The sequence below is a fragment of the Homarus americanus genome, unplaced genomic scaffold, assembly GCF_018991925.1.
Source record: "Homarus americanus isolate GMGI-L3 unplaced genomic scaffold, GMGI_Hamer_2.0 scaffold33468, whole genome shotgun sequence".
NCBI classification, from domain to species: domain Eukaryota; kingdom Metazoa; phylum Arthropoda; class Malacostraca; order Decapoda; family Nephropidae; genus Homarus; species Homarus americanus.
The window spans coordinates 7319878-7341900 of NW_024714177.1; the positions used below are offsets into that span (position 1 = coordinate 7319878).

Here is a 22023-nt window from a genome sequence, read left to right on the forward strand (position 1 = left end):
TGCCAGATACTGCCAGGTGTCCAGGGAATTCTGTCCGCAACTGTTCATTTATTATATGGCATTACACAACTACGTTACAATGTGTACCTTTGAAAATGTTACAAGCTAATGCTTCAATGGATCTGTTTGTGCATCGGCATTCCCATAACATAATGATTTTAGTAAAGGATAGGTGTTGTATTTTCCGGAGCATTTGAGGAGTTACAAGATGAAAAGCTTCCCTGACAGTCTTTCAGCTCATCATTGGTGTTATATCGTCTCTGAGCCACCACGTGTGCGTTTAATGACACCCATAAGGCAGTGTCACTGATGGAGAGGTCAGGATTCTTGGAAGCCTTTTTAATGGAGCAGCAACATAGCGCATGCATGTCTTAGCCATCGGTCTTTACAGACTTTGTTTAACTATTCTCGTACTGACAAGGTAAAAGTGTGGTGGGACTTCATTATGTTGACCAACCTAATTTACAACAAGGCTAATCATTTGTGGCACTACCAGAGTTTGCAACACCTCCAGATAACTGTGTTGCCTAACAGGACCATAAAAACAATGCGGTTTGTCACGACGTTTGTTATGCTTACCAGCCCATATGTTCCAATTCCTCTACGATATTTCTTTTCTTTGAAACAAAACATAACATCGTGGGATCGAACACTACGGTATGTGACACTCATAACTAAAACACATTTCCCTTGTATAGGTATTGCATACAAGTAATTCTTCTCGTGGATCTAGTCTGTAATCTAAATCAGTGTCACCAGCTCTTAAAAACATCAATATTTTTTTTTCAGGACATATTTATCAAATCAACTAAGAAAAATCGACCAGGGAACAGCTCGGGTTCTATCAAAAAAAAAAGTTTCTACAACGACTTGGCAAGCAGAAAAAAAACACTGTTTTGGTGAGGTAATAACACTCATCTTCATAATTACGATGGAAAGATATGCCCAAGGCATAATCCATGGGAACAGGAAAAGAGAATAATTTAAATCTCTAACTTCTATATCAGACATTTCCTCCTAGGAAGAGGAGATGGAGGGGGCAGTGGGCGTGTCACCGTAAACATGAATTTACGATCTGGGGAGACTGAGGAAGCGAGGCAAATTCCTGATCTGAGAGTTAGAGAAAGAACTAGTTAACTTTAATCCAAAAATAGCAGAGTTGACTGTATACAGCTTTATGCTATAACAATCACCCCCCTCCCCCGCATTACGCAACTGCGTTTCACCAAACATATTCTACCAGTTTGAACTGTTACTGGGGCAGCACATACTAGCCCAAACACATACTCAACTTGGCGGTACAGTACAGTACTTGTACATGGATGGGTGTGATGAACGACCTGAAGCAATTGCTTATAAATCACACGAAATTAGTGCAGAAAAACCAAGTAATAACTTCGAAGTGTACTTGACATTAAACTAGAAGTTGTGAATTCATGTCGTGGAAAACATCAAGGAGGCGAGAATTGGTCAAAACAAGTGGTTGATCAAAAACAAACAAACAAACAAGAATAACAATAGAGTTGGTCATACGCTACATGAGCAAAATCCAGTCAAAAAATTCTCTTAGTGAGCGAAGTAACTCAGTCAGGATTGGTACTCAGAAAACTGGTTGACACAGCTAAAAATAGAAAAAAGTAGAATCGTAAACTTTAGGTGAATATAATGTCACCAAAGAATATGAGTTTTTCTGTAGCTCTGGGTCATCTAGTCTCACAATCATAACCAGACAATGAATGCCAGGAAAAAAAATAGTGGTGAAAGAATAATAATGAAAAATATGAAAGAAGCTTAGTTATGGACAAGAAGGGAGTTTAGTAACAGACGACAAGTAAAGAAACCTAGGAGGGGAAGTTTAGTGGAAACCGGAGAGTCAACTAAACGTAACAAGCTAGTAAATTAACGATGGTCCCTTGAGGAAGTTACACAATCAAAACCTCGGTTATGTAGCCCATGATTTTCAGTAGATTATTGTATTTTTCTCATTACAACTGTCCGTAAGTTTGAGTCACACCGGATAGAACGAGAAGTGTCACGTGCAAAAAAAGATGGGAGTATCATGAGTACACAAAGCATTATAAGGACTTTGTAAACACCTTGTATGTACCCGAGAGAAGTATAAGGCTCTTAAGACAATGACAACACTGTGACAACATTGGTGATACTTTCATTTTCAACATGCTTGGCGTCCTGTCAAATGTTTCAGTGAGGCGGTGTCTTGTGGCTTCCATATACCAGTAGTTTTGTCAAAGGAAGTTTTTGGCACAACTGTCTGGTGATTTGTGCCGTAGTTTATTATTCTATTCTGTTTTTAAGCCTTTCATTAATGGCTCGTTCAATATCATCGTAGCTGCTTGCTTTAAGAGTGCTCATACATGAAACATTATGATGATCGCCTCGCCATGCACTTCTGAGTATTGGTTCAGCATAACTTACAACTCTAAATTTGGCGTATCACTCAGGACAATATTTGTAACCACTTTTACTCGGAAAATCAACTAATTCTGTTTTTACTGTCACGGATAAACTAATTTCATTCTACATAATAAATAATTTGGCTTAACACCGAGGTTTTCTATCAGTGATAATCGCCTTTGGCTATTTTTTACTGTCCCGGGTTCGATAGGGTCGTGTTTGATAGCCGATTAGAACTATTTTTAGTCGTCAAACCCAAATGTCACACAGAACATCCCCCAGAGGCATTAATCAGGGAGGAGATACACCTATCCTGCCTCATCCTACGTGATACCAGGTTCATGTTGCTAGCTTTACGTGTTGACTCCTAACTAGCCATCTAAGACCAAGGAAACAGTTGAGTCAAGTCTGGGAGGGCGAGGAGGTGTCATGTTCGCTGTTGATAAGGTTCAAGTCTACCTTAGCCTTTAATAACGGCCATAAAGTTCACACAAGATAAACCAGAGAAAAGGGATAACAAAAAAGAGGTGTGTGAATACAGTTAGCTGGCAGCCTGTGTGTGGGTCATCCTCGCTCCACGTGTATACCAACACCTGCACGCTACTGATTTGGTTATAAGCTTCTTCTTTTTCTTTTTTTTTTGGTAGTTCGTGTAGGTGTTTTTTTCATCTTCATTATTTATCTATTTTTTTCACATTCTCCTCTCCCCCACTCTCTTTCCTTCTCTGAATCTTTATTGGTCAATGCTTCCATCTCTTTTTTAATTGATTTTCAGGTTTTCGTTTATTCTCTCTCTCTCAAAACATATGTCAGTATCATCAACTTGTGTATACCGCCCAAATATGCTGAGTTACATAAGTGTAAGGCCACCTTCCCTACCTCCACCCCCCATAACACGTCTCCTCTATAAATTTTCCCTTACCCTCTCCCTCTCTTCCCGTATCCGCCTCCACTCCACGCTATTTCTGCTCTCTATTCTTGCCTCGTGTTTCCATACCTATAACTCACCAAAACTCTTCCCCTCTACCCTATCCTCCCCCCTTTTCTTAGCATTATCCACTAACTAACCCTTCTTTTCTCCATCCGTCCTTCTCTCCACCACTCTTCCTCATTCCCAACACCTCCCACAATCATTCCCATCAATTTTCCTCTCTTAACTCCCTCCCAACACCTCTCACCCCCCTTCACTATGTCTCCCCGCCGAACCCCATTACCCTTCCCCACCAATGCCCTCCCCCCTCAGGTCCTCCCCAGCTCAACCACTTGGCTAGCCCCCACAGCACCAGCCGCTGATCACGTGACTAGCGAGTGCTGTGCCACCTGAAATAGAACGTAACTGATGCTGCCTGGCGCTAGTGCTACACATGTGTACTTGTTCTCGGCCACACCTGATGGAGACAGGTGTGTTATGGGTTGCGAGAACTAATTTAGGGACTAGAGACAAAATATATTTCGGACATGCATTAGTGCAAATTGTTTCTTTTGTGTTGGCTAAACCTGTGCTTGTGTGTGGCTTTGAAATGTTTATGTAAATCTTATACAGATACAATAAGCGTTATAATACGGAATTGTTTCGTATATAACGCAAAACAAAATAGCAGTGAGTTGTTTGAGCTATTCTTAGTCGAACCGACTTACTGTTTGCCACTGTTTGCGTACATGTACTATGTACAGTACTGTACAAGTACTGTTATAGGTAACAACTGTTATTTAATAGAAGTTGCCAAGGATCTCTGAATTCATTTTACGCAATTTTAATTTTATTTCAAGGTTACAGAAAATGATAAAGAAAATGCTTGAAATATTACACACTAAATGCTCAAAATTGTCTTATAACTTCACAAGTTGCTAAAAAAATGTCTCATTGGTTGCTTAATATAAGTAAACAAGGTGCTAAAAATAAAGAAAACATTTCATTGGTTCCTCAGTAGAGCAAAAACAAAAGATTCAAAACCATAATATCTCTCTACTTACCTTTACAATTATGAGATAATTCAGGACTATTTTAATGCATTACCTACCAAATATACAACTAACATGTTTATCATAATAATTCATAGCAACAGTATGTTTTGTATTCCCTAAACGATGAAACAAGAAGGGAATAGCTTTTCTGTCTATGGATCTGTAAAACTACTAACCCCATTTGGTGGATTAGTTCACATGTAGTAGTACATTTTATACCTGAGATATCTATGTACACTGTCAATGAATGTGAACTTACAGTATATGTCGATTTTATTGAATATATATCTATTTGTCTATCTATTTATCTTCCCAGAGTCAAATCTGAAATAAATTTTCCTTACGAGACCACGTAAACTAATCACCATTTCTTCAGGTCACAATTGTGAATCACGCTTAAATGCAATCGAGAGAGACGCCAACTCACGCTGGTTGTGCTGCCTTGGTCCAAGTCGTGACCCTGACCTTTGATATTTTCTCCCTAAATACCAAGTAGCTCAAGGGAGTATCAGTATGAACATATTGACTCATGTGATAGCTAAGTACTTTCTCGATTTATCCGGCGGAGGCACAGGAATATTACCGTAATAATTTATATAGATACACTCGTCGTTCCACTCACGTTCGCCACCAGAAAATAACAACAAACACAAAGATCACTAAAATAATAAATCGGAGAAAATCCCACTAACTCTTCTTTTCATGAGATTGGATGCCCTGTTAGATTACGGTACTGTAGTGTAGGTTAGGTAAATTAGAATACTGTTGGCTTAGCCGTTTAGGTTGAGTTAGATTAGGTAGGGTTTAGTCTTACTCACGAATTGACCTTTAAAGAGTACCGTACGTGACCGTCTATGTAAATGTCAGGATGAATTATATATATATATATATATATATATATATATATATATATATATATATATATATATATATATATATATATATATATATATATATATATATATATATATATATATATATATATACAGCTTTTTATTGCGAGAAAGCCTCCTCATACCTCACCAGCAGAGTAGTTGCTGCAAACATTTATAAGATATTCATAAAGTATAAAGTAGTAGTCGTCATTTGTCTTTGTACTCCAAGTTCAGAACATAGGTGATGCTGCATTACCAACTACGATTGACTATGCTTAAGATATGGATTCACCATCTCTCAATCATTTTACCTTTCCATAACCTATTTTTGTACACCCGCAGACCATAAACAACAACTGTTTTTATTAAGTACTGTACAGGGCGATCACCAGTTACGAAAATATTGCAGTTCATAACACAACACGTTGTTCTTGTCTTGTGGACGACTAACAGGTGTACGGAAACCGGTCTACAAGGTTCTGTACACTGAAACTGGTTTACAATGCAGCTGATATACAGGTAAACTGAAGCTGATGCACAGGTGAAGTGAAACCTGTTCACAGTGCAGTTGATATACCAGTAACCTGAAACTTTGGTTCACAGTGCGGCTGACATGTAAGTAACCAAAACCTGCTTTACATCGTAGCTAACATACAAGTAAATGAAGCTCTGGTCCAATGTTGCTCACTGCCAAGTACAATAATAAAAGTATATATTGTTGTTGCACCAGATGGTGGTGTATTTCTGGTTTCAAAGCTTATGGTCGCTGTTGTGGTCCACTTTCTACTGAGATTTTAAGGAAATAACTCAAGTGATGTTCATCATAATACTGAGAACTACCTAATAAATATCTTCACACCTGGAGTTGTGGTAAATTGTTTCCTATTTGGCAAAATGACCGCTAGAGAACACGTCTTTCCTAGATTTTAAAGGTCGTTGTCTAGTGCAGAATCTTCCTTTGTACCGTTGTCCATTTGGATCTTAACTCATTGAGTGGTACGGGTTTATCAGCTAAATAAAATAAATAAAATCGTTTGGCGTTAGCCAGAATAAAATACCTAAGTGCGACACACAACTGGACATTAATAAGAAAAGTAATTTTAAGGAAAATGTTGTACTTATAAAAAAAAGTAAAAATTAAAGAAAATGAGGAACACCTTATAAGAAACAAGTGAGGAAGGAAAATTACTTACTGTACACCCACTAAAAAATTATTCGTAAGGGTGCCGAATAATTTTTTAGTGGGTGTACATCCAATAAAAACGGCGAATAAGGATAAATTACACGTTATAATCAAACTGATCACGGGAAAATGTAAGTCTTATAAATAAAAATAACGATAAAGGAAACTGATAAATAAATTGACGAATTAACAAACATATAAGACAAATAAAATGAATTTACACAGAGTGAGAGGAATACCTCAATTACTTAACAATTCCTCTTAAAAATATATATTTCCATGCGTAAGATATAAAGTTTGTAGGAATTTAAACAGAAAGAGCGGTTGTACGAAATATGTGAATAATATTCTTTTATGAGCAAGGCAGCTGGGTTATGAGCGCCGGTATGTGGAGAGCGATGACTGTGTCTATACTTTAGAGATAAGCTTATGATACTTAACATTATTTTTCAAGCTGATGAATTTATTTTGAGGGTTAGAATTATTAACCTACTTCCAATTCCTATAAAGGACTCTGGAAATTGAGTGTTTAAAGAGGACATGCTATTGTTTTAATTTCCAGCTATTTTGAGGGATAAAATATAAGGTCTAATAGATACACACAGATACAGTAGATATTACGTAATATCAAGATACAATTTCACTTTGATTCAGCAGCTACATAAACATTGCTGGTATACGTACAATGGCTACTTAAGTCGATTCGACCAAGGCCAGTCTTAAAAAAACAAAAACAAAAACAGCTTATTTACATTAGGATTCAACAGGACTGAAAATTACATAAACCACTATAAACGAAATCTAAAAATCCCTGACTTGTTTGTCCCGTAGACACGTGTCAGCACAGCGCCCCACATCTCCGGAATCACGTGACCAAGGAGTGCACGCTGGGCCGCCATGCTCGTAACATAGAAATTGCATAAGCACGCATTCTCGGTGCGCACCGCTGACTCGTGTTGATGGAGGAGCTGGCTACGAGGAGCGACGCGATGGTGAGTGAGGCATACTACACACTTACCACAAAGACACGGCATTTCCGGGCGAGTTAGTCATATGATCTGTTCTTGGTACTTATATTGAATCATCCTCTTTATAATTCTACAAACAAATGCTAGTCACAGGATGGGTTACTAACATGCAGTAATGTCAATTCGTGTCTTATTAAAACAGAAGACATGAAGCTAGGCAGAACTGATTTGCTTTGGTTTCTTTTCAGGGAATGAGTTCCTAAAAGTTAAGCCGTTAAGGGGTTCAATAATAAACAAATTAAATTTTGTGTGTGGAATTTGTGCTCTTTGCTAGTTTTATTTTCCATTTACGTATCTATTGAATTTCTTTCTTTTTTCAGGAAGAGGGTGTACGGCGGCTCTCACTACTTCATAATACGACTAATGTGACTGGTGATGCGTGAGGGGGTAAACAAGAGCTTGAGGGGTAATCCAAAACTTGAGGGGTAAACCAAAGCTTGAAGGCAAACCAAAAGATTGAGGGGACTAGGCTTAACACTTAAACATGTACGGTTGTCCTTCAATTTTTCTTTTCTTAGTGGTGTTAGTTTATTAACTCCCACTCTGTGTGCTAAATAAAATAGTCAGACGCTGGCCAAATAAAACATTGAGTGGCGTGCCATAGTGAAGGGGTTAACCAGATTTGTCGTGAAAAGTGATCTCAGTATCGGTACCACACACACATCCTAGTTTATTGACTTAATATGAGGAAAGAACTAGGTATACCTAGTGTCAGAGATAGAATAATTGAAGTCAGCCTCATGATAACGCTGAGGCTTTTGCGTGGTGATCCTGACAACATTGTTTCCTTAAAATTGCTTGAATATATGAGCCATGGGACTGGTAAATCAAAATAGATCCAAACTATAGCTACATATATGAAGATGTTTGGACTAGACCATCTGTACAAAGTTGAAACACAACAGCACTTCCTACCACCCTAGCGGACAGTTCCCTTCAATATCACAATACCGACCAACCCGCCTAAACGATTAATTACGCAAAGTCTTCATCTCCAACACACTGCCAAAATCAGAGCTCGTGAATACATACACAACCTACAGACTGAAGATAACATCACACAGATCATCTACAAATTCTACACCGATGGATCTCTTAACACTGCCTGTGGGAGGGCTGAAGTGCTGTGGTTGTGACTCAACCTAACGGTAATACAATTGAGAAACAAGTCAGAATTAGTTACCATACTCACAGCTATCAAATCTGTTGAAACCACTGTCACTGACAGTATCATCATCACTGATTCTCTATCCTCACTATTTGCCCTTGACACCCTCAACTTAAGTTGTCACGCTCTTGTCTCTCAAGTCAGACATAAATATGTGTACCTTGTTGACGGGAGTGTCAAGATCAAACTGTTGTGAATCCCATCTCACATAGGCCTCAGAGAACATGACAGAGTTGATGCTCTTGCTAAACTCGAGTGTAACAAAGACACTGTTGAATACAATTTGGGTCTATCAAAAATAACCTTAAAACTGTAATCAGGAAAGAACTAGTTGATGAATTTGACGCAAACAGAAAAGTGCAGACAGGAAATAGTCAATCCATTGATTACTACTTGCTTGAATACCTCTCAAGTAAATGTGAATAACAAAGTGTAGCCAGGCATATTGCCTCACACTGCTGTACTCACGCAGTTGCGAATAAATCACTCTCTACGTCCAGAACTAAACAAAAACTGCATTTGATAATATCAAATGCAGAGTAGATTATACTCTTTAACATTCAATTCAATAAATCCTGATCACTGGAGTTAATTATACACACCCTTTGTGGCCTCTACTCTGTAATCCTTTTGCTCCACCGCTCACAGGGTGAGAATGGGGTGTGCAATAAAGAAACCGCTTAAAGTGGCAAATCTAAAAACATAAGTAACTAAAATTAATTTAACTATAGTCTTCCTTTACGGATCCACTAAACTCAGCCTTTCAAATAAGTAAACAAATTCGATAACTTACTTAGTCGAGATAGGTTCTAACCCCTTGAGGTCAGGGGTTTCTCTCAGCTGAATAAAATTGTCTGGCGTCAGCCAGAATAAAATGCTTGTGTGACACTGCCCTACAAAGGGTTAACCAGACATTTCGTTTTAATTCGCTATTTTTACTAACTATGTCATTTAAATACACTTCAAGAAGAGCTGCTTAAGCAATTTATATACAATAAGCACAAAATATGCCATTTATCTGCAATAAAAGAAGTTTGACCGAAAGTTTATTAAAGAATTGCTTGGCAATAAGTTCTTGTTTAAAGTATCCATGGATGAAGTTTAAGCTAAGGACGTCAGTGTTATTTATGTATATGAAGACGACAGCGAACTGATGCAAAGAACAAACAGGATAATTGCATCACTCCACCATGATTGATAGCTAGGTTCATAGCCCTAGCTATTTCTGGTCCAAGCAACAGTGAGCTTGGCCCTCACCGTGCCTTGTAACCATATAGAAGACGCCGCCAGTATCATAGTCTCCGTTAATCATTCTCTCTAGGAGTAAAATGTAAAAGAACTCCCCCATAAATCCACATGTTTGGCCCCAGGTGTAACTATTGGATGTCATCAGAGGGTCATTTATCTGAGTCCTAGCCTATCATCTAGCACAGTATACGAATTTTGATACTTTGTTGGGCATAATCACGTTAGGTATAGTTGTCAGGGCTGCAACGAGAGGGTAGGTTGTCCGCCGCTCCTTTGCTTGTTCTCGGCCCCACTAGCGAGGGGGTGTGAGGGGAGATGGAGGTGAGAAAGTGCCTGCTGCCTCATGGCACTCCAGATATGATCCAGCCGTCACCACAGCTGTTACTTCACCTAGCTGTTCGATTCCAACTCTGGTTGTGTACTCATCTGAGGTTCCTGGGGCTCATGGGTTGATTCCCCAGTCCTTCACTATTCGGCTGTCAACTCAGGTCACCTACTCCAGCTACTGCCGCGACTGCCACCAAATCGCCACTTCCTCCATGCCCTATCCACCGTCTGTTCCCTGGCGTCTCTCCTGTGTGGCAAGACATCTCCCACCTGCGCCAAGTGAGGAACCTGCCCTGGACCTTCCCCCTGAGGGCGGATCACCAGAACATTCCACCGTGCTGGTTAGAAAGAAGATTCATCTGCAGCCATAGGAAATACCTGTACTTTGTTGTATTGATTGTTTGTTTCAAGTAATTGTTTGACTCCAGTGCTGTTTATTCAATATTTGTGTGAGTGGTGTCAGAGATAAATTATTGTGATTATTTTCGTAATAAAGAGATGTCAATCTCTAACGGTTGTTTGTTACCTCTTGGAAACCCATGGTTCTTGACTTTCCTTTTATAAGATCCTGATTAGGCTGGCAAGGGATTTATATCCCAAGGGCCAGGCCTTTACAATAGTGTTAAGTAACCTTATTAGGCTAGCTAAGTATATACGTTATATGCTGAGAAAATAAGGCAAGTAATACAAAATAATGAAAACATAGTATTGTAGCTCTGTAAAGTCTAGTTTATAAACACAAAAGGCTTGCCAAATTTTTCATTTGCATAATCAGACATCTTTCAGGTTAGTGGGATCCCATCAGATTATATTATAAATTTTTAATCGTTGAGGCTTAGTGTAACGCTATCTTAGAGTAAAGTACTTAATGACCTTATTGTTGTGACTGCCCTGTAAACAAAGCCACTACAAGATTTACAGATTGCCCCAGAGGGGGCTAGTTTATTGGGCACCCCCTTACATCCTGTGCAAGGTGAAGCGCAGAAGCGTTTACAGTGCCCACCTGGGAAGCATGCGGAGTTCATGCTTGCCTTTATGACTCATGCATTAAGGGCGTGGAAGCCTGAAGGGTCATCGGTTTTGTCAGCAAGTTACATAAAGTGACAGAATGATGAGTGTGTGGGGGGTGGGGGGGAATTCCCGGTACATTTCATCTGTTTATAGCAAAGCGTGGCAGGTCCCTAATAATGTCAAGTGCCAGGCCAGTGACTAGGAGGAGGGATATCTGGTCAGGGAGGGAAGAGGTGTTGGTAACGGCTGGGGACCTGTAGGAGGTTGGTCCTCAGGGACACAGGTCATAAAGTATAAGGTCACTTGGCCTTCGTGTAGTTTGTCCTCACAACAGATCACTTTTACCTCCGATTCAACGTTGTCCAACTTTGCCCTTAGGTGGTAGCTGATAATTTTACCTCTGTTGCAGGTACGATTATAATTATCAACTGGTCCATCTTGGGATAATTTGACCACATTATAAGATTCTGGTTTCCCAAAGTTGTTGTGCAGTTATAATTTCTACACCGTAATCAATTTGTTGGTATTTCTTTTAGAAATAAAAACTTAGGTTTTCTTATTCCTACGTCAACGAAAATTGCAACTGTTCATTAGCCACACCTGACACCATTTCGCAACAACTGCCTCCTACAAAATGAATTGTTGAAAACTGATTAGATCCTTTTTTATCCGTCGCATCTTTCAGCACGGGACACCTTGGCCAACTCTTATTCCTCTACAAGTTTACATTAAGCTGCTGCAGCTCCTTTTATGTACAGTGTACCACAGAGGCCACCTGTCCCATTTGAACTAGTTGACATTACCTACTTCCAGGTGCAAATCAAGCTGTTTGAGTACAAGCCAAAAAGTGGGCCGCTTCACTATTAGTGATTGTACCTCAGCCTTCCCTACTTGCTGGTACAAGTACTGTACTGTGTATGGAAAACGAATATTTGCAAATGCATCTTAATTTCTTGTGAGACTTTTATGCACCTGTTTCACTTTAATGAGAAATATTACTAGAGTTAGAAAAGCAAAACACCTAAATACTTGGTAAAATATCTCAACATGTTAGTGCTATCTGAGTGACGTTGAGGATGATTTTTTCAGTACAGTAGTTCAGACTCGATCGAATGAGTGGTGGGTAGTTTGTTGTTTGTAGCTAGTGTCCTTTAGCGGGAAAAAGTCATATTGTAACAATGGTGAATTACAAGGCAGGTAAGGCTTAGTGTTAATGACAGTATGCCTGGCGTTGGTCCCAGACCTCCCTGGTGTTTTTAGTGTGAGACTGAGCGCTAGACCCCAAGGTGCCAGGTCGTGGGTGACAGGTGGCGGGAGCCATCCACGCGGTGTGCCCGTGCGAAGCTGTTTGGCGCCGCCCCGTTGTCTGGTGGATCGCACGTACATGTACCACTTATATCAGGGTGATGCTGAGGGAAAAAAGGTCACCGAGGAGATGTGTTGCTCTCTCTCTCTCTCTCTCTATGTATATATATATATATATATATATATATATATATATATATATATATATATATATATATATATATATATATATATATATATATATATATATATATATATTACTGGCAAACGTGTACCGATATTTAGAATTAATAAGGACACGTGTACATAGGATTATACTAGGGGCATGTGTATAAATTATTGTGCTAGGATACCTGGACTGTATATAGTTATACTAGAACGTGTGTATAGTATACTAAGACACGTTTATAGGATTATACTAAAAGGTTACTCTCAAGGTTTGTCATAAAAATTGCTAACTTAACTTTAAATCTTCACACAGGACGGATGTTATATCGACCAGTGTGGTAGGTCTTGAAGAGCGGTCCCCCGACCCTACTGCCCCTTCAAACTCCACTGTTGGAGGAAATCAAGTTTGCTTATCCGTTACAGCAGCAGGATTGGATACTTATATAAAGCCAACTTTTCCTTACTTCGCATTTTCAGACCGAAATATGACAACTGGGTCTATTTACCCCTTATCATCAACAGCTGTGACCTTACGATTATTGCCTGAACTCTTAACAATTTTGCAAAGGGTCACTCTGAAGTCGGGAGCCCTAGCGTCCAGCTAATGGTGCGTAGAGCCTTACATAAACATTCCATGACCTAATTACTTACATTATTTTAACATAGAGGTGTCACAAACAGCTTACTTTCAGCCGACCCGCTAATGTGTCATCAAAGTGTCCCGACAACATACGCTGAGCCACTGGTTGTCTTGACTATTTAAGTAACATCTTCACCCGAGACATCATCTCAGGGTGAAGGCCCAGACTAGTACAGACTACCACACTTTTGTTCTTATTGTGAATAATATTAATTCACTCCTTTTTTATTATTTGTTAAACGTAATTGTTTACTGTTAGCATGCGATGTCACACACACACACACACACACACACACACACACACACACACACACACACACACACACACACACATACACACATACACATTTCACGAATATACATACTACAACTCACAAACCAAAATAATTCAGTCCTGATCAGTGGGTCAGGGGCACTAACCACTGGCTGGGAGGAGCGAGGTGTGTCAAGAGCTGTATTCGGCGAAAAGAACAAATGTTTGTTTGACAAACGATTCCACTAAACACTGAAATAGAAATTGCTGTCTAATTTTCAAGGTGTTATTCTTCCTTTAATTAACGTAACGTAATTTATTATAATTTAAGTGCGCTTAAGCTCTCACTTAATCCTATCCTAACTTAACCTAGCGCATTTTAACATAAACGTGTTTGAACTTACACAAACTTGAGATAATAGGATAATGTTCACAATGCTTGTGTTTGTGGTAAAAAATTTTCAATAGGTACAAATCTGCTGAAGTTTTATCAACTCAAAGGGCAAGACTCCACCCCCAGGTGAAAGCTCCGTGCTGTATCAAGTAATCATAGAATAAGATGTGTTATTGGTTAACAAGAAACTGTTTAAGTTATCAAATGTGTGACATGTAGCAAACAAATACGGTTTACAGAAGCAGTTTATTATTTCACCTGAAAAACATATTACAAACCATTCTTAAAATAACTGGGCTTTTGAAGTAAATTTATGGTGTAAGTATGTTGAAGTTCAATATAAACAATAAACACAAGGTAAAGGTGGAGCAGACAACTAAAACCAGTTGTTTGATTACGTTCATTTTTTTCACAGATGTTCTTTGAATGATAGTAAATAATAAAAACGATACGACAATGCACAGAACCTAATAGAACCTGACCAAACCTAAGAAATCTATCAAACCTTACCTAACTTCCAATCCCCGGCAAATTAAACAGAAAGAACTTATCTTGATATCTGTTACCAATGGCAACTTTCTTGAAGCGTCATGGTGCAATTTTAAATTTTGGGTTGACATGAGAGTTCACTCTGACCGCACAGCTCGGTTGTTGTAGTAAAACAAACAAAGGATAGACGAAAACATGCACTGTCATTGCAGATTTTTCAGCGGAATATTTATGGTAAATAATTAATATCTTCGCGTACAAAGCACATAGTGACATCATTTTAGTGTCATATGATCAGTTTTTCACCTTCTTGCCAATACTGGATTTGCTGATATTAATCTAAGTTGTAATTTTAATAAATTGGAATGATTATATTTAATAAAATTGCTATTATGAATGTTTTACTTCAGAAAACCTGAGTAATTATTCCTCACAATGTACCTCATAATTTACCAGTGACTAGAATGTCCGAAAAGTTCTTTTAATATCTTGAGTACAATGTCATCACATGTCATCACTCTTGAGTTAGCTTATTGATTAAGACGTTTATAATCCCTTGAGTACAATGCTAACCCCATAAATCACCCCACTCAGGAAATTAAGTCATCTTACTCGTGATATTAAGTTATCTTACTTATGGGGTTTAGTTATCGTCCTCAAAAGAGTTAAATTATCGTATTTAAGGAGTTATCCCTGCTATTGTGTCAACGCTAGTGCTCTCTCTCTCTCTCTCTCTCTCTCTCTCTCTCTCTGTATACATTGTAGTTTATCCTGTAAGGAAAGAACACATTCCCACTCCGCTGGCAAGGCAGTATCTGGGTGAATATAACTTGCATCAAGAGGCCGAGCTATTACCAATGTAAATTATTTATACCTCTCTCCTTCCATCCCTCCCCAAGGGCTATCTTTGTCTTTCCCTCCCCCTTACTTCCTCTGCCTCTCACCTCCTTCCTCACCAAGATGTGTTCCACTAAGGTTTTCAACCGTCAACTGTGAGAGTTATTTCTAAAGGTGAAAATGACTTCATGAAAATGACTTCATTCCCTCTAAATTACGACATTTGTATCCTTCACTTGGGAAGAAATATATACTGATGTGTGTGTGTGTGTGTGTGTGTGTGTGTGTGTGTGTGTGTGTGTGCACGTTTGCTGTTGTGCGTTGGTGTCTTGTTTGTGTTTGTGCTAGGAGAAACGGGTTGTAAACATGTATATTTCCAAGTGTTTTTTACTTTTTGTGCATGTGTATTTGAATGTGTGTGCGTTTGAGTTTTGGTTTATGCGTGTACTCGAGTGTTCAAGATGTATGAGAATAAAGACGCATGACCACGTTGTGACTCCCGCACCATCGCTACCTGGGCATGGGCCTCCCCTGCCTCCATGCTTGATTTTACCAGTCATAAACATGCCTCGCCGTACCATCACCGGACACAACACTTTACCTAATTTCCTGACCACTAGTCCTCTCACACCAGACTTCTTACCCTCTGGTGAAGTATAATTAATCCACTCATAAGCAAATTCCAGACAATGAGTCTCATATACTGTTTGTACTCAATGTTCCCGGGATTTTAGTGAATAGATAATACTCAGTTCATTGCTTAGTTATACAAGCCCCTGTGGCCCAATGGATAAGGCATTGGCCTCCTAAGCCAAGGATTGTGGGTTCGAGTCCCACCAGGGGTTCCTTTTGGTGTACAGAGAACGTGAGTGAAAATGTTGTTATAAAGATGTCCAATGCCTGATAATGGCCAGAGAATAAAAAAATCTTTTCTCAGGTTTCGCTGACGATTGGAATTATCAAGAACCAAGAACAATTATCTTCATAACATGTGGCAAACTAATAAAGTAACATTAGTTTCCTTGTCGAGTATATGTAAGTTTGTAAACATAAAAATAGAAGGAAAGCAACCGTGTATGTGTGTGCACACAGGGTGGTGTAATGCATCTAGTGTGGCATCATTATGTTAGTGTTAAGGTACAAGCACTGCTTGCTTCCTTTCGCTTTGAGCTACCGCCGCTGGCTAGCCCTCGTGGCGAACAAGGAAGGAACTTGCGTAAGCCTTCCCCTGCCAGTACACAGCCTCTTCACCATCAAGACTCCTGCTGTGCCTCCTCGTGGCAACAAATGTTAACTGGGTGCCTCGTGGGCCCAGGCTAGTCCAGCAGGGGTTCTCAAAGCAGATGTGGACCCCAGAGGGACAGAGCATGTGAACGTGTCTTGGCGCCTACCAACCACTGCCCTGCTGCCTTACGGATTAACCTTGGTAGGTATAAGGCTACAGGAGTAAACTGCAAACGAAAAATCTCCGGTGGAGCCCCGCAACAGGAAGACATGCTTACAAAGCTCCAGTAAGACCCCAACGGCGGTATAAGCGGAAGAGGCGACCAACATGGGAGCCCAACGACTACACCGGTGGTTGGAGGCAATGCAAGATGGACAGGCTACTAAGGCGAAGCCCAACAAACTGGGCTATAGGCAGTCCATTGCAACTCTCCCTCTCCCCAGTCGTTGCAACACTTGCACCCCTGGATCAAGAAAAGGGAAAGCCAAGTTGTATGGTTGCAGCATGAGCTCCTGCCACACCATATAAATCAACTCAAGCCCAACCATCATCTAGCTCATCATACTTCTCATCATCATCAAAATCCCTATACCCCCAAAAGTTCTATGGCGACGGACGAGTGGCGACGGGGACAGGCAGAGTTTCTAGTCACAACTCAGTGCAGGGGCGGTATAGATAAGATGGTCGTGTATGCACTGGAATCTAGGCAGCAGTATAATCTGGTCCTGTCTGTGTGACTGAGCGGCCTTTTCGAGGAGCCACTCCACTCACTCCACATGGGTAGGGGGCTAGAAAGGGTCCCCTAAACATAGTCTGCACAAAGAACCAACCTGACTGGTTAACCACACTCAGTAAGGTCATCCTTATGCGGTCGAAAAAACAATCATAATCACAGATCAAAGCAAAAACAAACTATACAATCTCTTATGATTGCTGCATGGAATGTCAGGACCCTTCTGGATACTGACAAAAATTAGCATCCTGAAAGAACCGCCCTTGTGGCAAAAGAACTGTCTAGGTATAGCATCGACATAGCAGCCATTAACGAGTCCCAGCTCCCAGACGAGGGTCGATTCACAGAACGGGGGTCTGGCTATACCTTCTTTTGGAAGGGTAAGCCTGCTGCGGAGAGAAACCGCTTTTATGGAGTTGGCGTTGCCATTCGCCAATCCATCTTACATAGGCTAACTGAAATACCCGTTGGGATCAACGGGTGCCTTATGACGCTCGGGTTCCCACTGAATCACTCATGTCACGCCTTCTTCATCAGTTCATATGCCCCCAACTCTGAAAGCAGAGGATGACATTAAGGAGGCCTTTTATGTCAACCTTGACAGAATGCTAACCTCTATCCCCAGAAAAGATAAGCTTGTGCTCTAAGGCAACTTCAACGCCAGAGTTGGAAGATGTGCTGATATATAGCAGGAATCATAGGGAGAAACGGAGTAGGCAAGTGTAAACCCAACGGCCTACTTCTCCTCAGCAAGTGTGCTGCACACAACTTCACTATCACCAATACCTTGTTTAGGCAGGCCGAAAAGTTCCAGGGTTCGTGGCAACCCCCACGATCAAAACACTGGCATCCCATTGACTACATCATTGTCAGAGAAAAAGAGATCGCCGAGATGTCCCCATCACTCGAGCCATGCGTGGCTCAGACCACTGTCATCCTGATCATCGGCTTGTGACAGTCAAACTCTCACTTCACGTTGCCCCTAAACGGCGAAGGCAACAAACCTCCAGAAGAGGTTTTAACACTAAGCGTCTGGAGGATTCAGTGGTTGCACATGCTTTCAGAGAGCAGCTTGAACATTGGCTTATAAACAACCTGACAACAAACAACCCAAATCCCAGTGCCGAATGGGGTTATTATCGACACTGTCATGACAAAAACCTGCAGAGAGAACCTCGGCCAGATTGAAAAAATACATTAGGACTGGTTTGATGAAAATGAGCCTGAAATCAAGGTATTCGTCAAAGATAAACGTGCTGCTTTAACTGACTGATACAACAACTCTCAGTCTCGGATAAAAGCTAATACCTTCCACAAAAAGAAATCGGCTGCCCAGCGCGAACTTCGTAATCTGAAGAGCAACTGGTTGAAAGATAAAGCATGTGAAATGCAAGAACTTGCAGAGCAACACAAAATGGGCACATTTTTCAATCCCACTAAACATTTTATGGACCAATCACTCATGGAGTATCCCCCTCCACTCATCCAATGTTAACTCCCTAATTAAAGATGAAGAAGACATCCTTCAGCACTGGAAATAGCACTACCATTCGCTGCTCAACAGAAACACCGATATGGATAGCACCCAGAGCTATCCTCCATCCTTGGATGAGGTAACTACTGCCATCAAACAGATGAAAAATAAAAAAGCCTCAGGGTCTGATGGAATCCCAGCCAAGGTGTATAAAGCAGGTAGACGTCTGCTTACCAGCCGTCTCCACTCTCTCCTGGACAATATATGAGAAAAGGAGGAAATCCCCCATCAATATTTATAAGAACATGGGAGACCGGTCAGACTGTGGCAACAACTGCGGGATCTCGCTGCTATTCGTAGCTAGATTATCGCCAGAGTCCTCCTTACCAGCCTTCTTCCTGAGGCGGACTTCATCGACCTTACCCAAAGCCTTCGACTCTGTTAACAGGAAAACCCTCTGGCGGACCCTCAGCCGCTTTGGCTGCCCACCAAAATTCATCGCCTTTGTGAGGCAGCTCCAGGATGGCATGAACGGCAATGTCCTGTACAGTGGCACCCAGTCTGAGTTCTTCCCATCCAAACGGGGGTAAAACAAGTATGCGTATTGGCACCAACTCTCTTTTCCATTTTACTGGCTGTCTTCCTTACTCATGCCAGTGCCAATTTAGCCGACTGGGTGGACATCCAGTAATGGATGAACGGTCTTTTCAACATAAGACGACTCCAGGGAGGAACAAAGGTATCGGCAGCTTCCATTACTGAACTTCAGTATGCAGACGACCTCACCCTTCTTGCTCACACTGAAAGCGACCAACAGGAGAACTGAACACCTACACAGATGCGAATGCACACTTCGGCCTTGAGGTGAATGAATGTAAGACTCAGATTCTCTTTCAGCCTGCCCCTGGTTCACAAATGCCAGAATTCTTTCTGACACCAATTGTAGGAGCATCAAGGCTACCGTTATCCAATAACAACTACGTTGGACTGGCCATGTTACCCGCATGGACGACAGTAGACTGCCAAAGCAATCTACTTTACAGTCACCTAACGAATAGTAAACGCAAAGCTGGTGGGCAACTGAAAAGGTATATGGATAGATTTAAGACAAACCTGAAAAAGTGCCAAATCGACCCCCTCACCTGGGAAACAATCACTCCACACCGTAACGCTTGGAGGAGCACCACACGAGAAAGTGTCAATACTTTCCAGTCAGCCCGACTTTTTACCAAGGCAGACAAGCCCCAGCGCCGGAAGGACGCTGCCGCCGCCCCTCCCGCACTAGTTGTAGCCCTCCACACGTGCAACATCTGTGGTCGACCATGCTGGTCCCGTATCGGCCTCTTGAGTCAGCTCAGAGCTCACCAACGAAGGTGACTTCCTAATAGCTCATATCATTGTATCATTGCTGGATGATCGTCATACTTGGTTCCAAGTGACAGCAAAGTAGTAGTAGTCGTAGTTTGTACTCAATATTCCTTGGCTTTTAGTGAATAGATAATACTAAAGTTCACCACTTTCTAGTACAAGCCCCTGTGGCCCAATGGATAAGGCATTGGCCTCCTAAGCCAAGGATTGTGGGTTCGAGTCCCACCAGGGGTTATTTTTTTTTTTTTGGTGTACAGAGAACGTGAAGATTGGAATTGTCAAGAACTAAGAACAATTGTCTTCATAACATGGCAAACTAATTAAGTAACATCAGTTTCCTTGTCGAGTGTATGTGAGTTTGTAAACACAAAAATAGAAGGAAAGGAACTGAAACATACGGCGCTATTGAGCAACATCAAAATAGACGGTCATAAAGAGATAAACATAGACACAAAAAATAAGAGTGCCTTGGTTGTTGCTATGTGATAACACCAGGTTTTCCCACAGCCATGAAAGTGTGCAGGAGGTAATTTGGGTTGGGAGAGGGAAAAGCAGTGTTATTCCCCAGTTACACACACACACACAGAGTAACCCCACCCCACACATACAGTACACACAGTCACACACAATTGCCCCTTTGTTCACCATATTTCCCTAATCATCTAATTCCTCCTCCCATCTTTTCGTTTTTAACATTTGAAGGATGGTGTTTTTATTGTTTAAAATAGCACGAACTACAGACGTATAGACGGGAAAATGTAAAGAGCCAACGCGGGAAAAACAGTAAAACTGAAACACTGGAAGAGGTCTGTATAACCAGGAAATGTGATGATCTAATAGTAAGTATAGGCACTTAAAATCACGGTCGATGAGGAGTTCAACTAATCCTACAACAGCAGCCAAAAGTGAATTGGTGAGTTGCAGTATGACGGCTAACGGATAATTATTACTGTTTGATATTATGGTTGGAAACCAGGCGTGATAACCTGAAATAATGGCACTTTTCTAAATACAGTACGAAAAAAATTATCTTTTAGCTACGAAGACAACGTTTGAAAATGGCTTGATAGAACCAGATCTAGATAATTTGTCATACAACACACGAGGAAGAAAACAACTCACAATACTGGTGTTTACAATTTGGCAGCAACCAACAGCTTGGCGGAGATCCACTCGTGCCAAACCCCAAAATGTTTCTCATCTTTTATACGAGATTTCTCCCTAAGGTAATTTTCACTGTCGTCCATTTAAAATGAATTTAGGCTGCGTCCAGTAGAGAGAACAAAGCATGGAAGTAAGTCACTGATACCTCCTTATAAATACTGACAGAACGATCACAGTGGACAAAACGGGACGGAGCCTATTTCCGTCGGGTGGACATGGCAGTCATTCTTCAGGTAGCTACCGTGGACCGTGGCTGTCTTTGTTCGCCTTCCACTACGTCATCCTTTGTTCTTAAACCATGTTATTTTTATATATAGTAAGGTGTTATCAAAGACTTCAATTTTCTATTGTAAATATGACATATATTCCTCAAGTATTGTCAAGATATAGTTGTTCTTACGTTATTAATCTCTTGAGCTATTGTGTACATTATTAATTATATTTTTACTAAGGGAAGCTTTTCTGTAAGAACCATTTCACGAGTAGGTATAAGAGGGACATTCTATAAATTATATCCTTTCATATCAATACACCATACTGCTGTTTAAAATAACCTAAGCCGACTTTCATTTATTTGGTACAGTAGTTTTAAACAAAATAACAGTTGCTCCTAATTTTCATTCTACTCATTCGTATTTTTGTTGCAACAGACAGACACTCTCCAAGAATGTGACTAAATTTAAATCACATTTTTTTCTGTCCTTGACGTTCTGTCGTGGTATAAACTTCATTTGACTAAAAGACCAGCCTATC

The 22023-nt window shown here is 40.5% G+C and overlaps 2 non-coding genes across 2 annotated transcripts; both read left to right on the forward strand.

Moving 5' to 3' along the window:
• Positions 1-16078: 16078 nt before the first annotated feature.
• Positions 16079-16151, forward strand: Trnar-ccu. The gene has a single exon. It is a non-coding gene; the product is annotated as a tRNA-Arg (tRNA).
• A 4116-nt stretch (positions 16152-20267) lies between these two features.
• Positions 20268-20340, forward strand: Trnar-ccu. The gene has a single exon. It is a non-coding gene; the product is annotated as a tRNA-Arg (tRNA).
• Positions 20341-22023: the final 1683 nt, after the last annotated feature.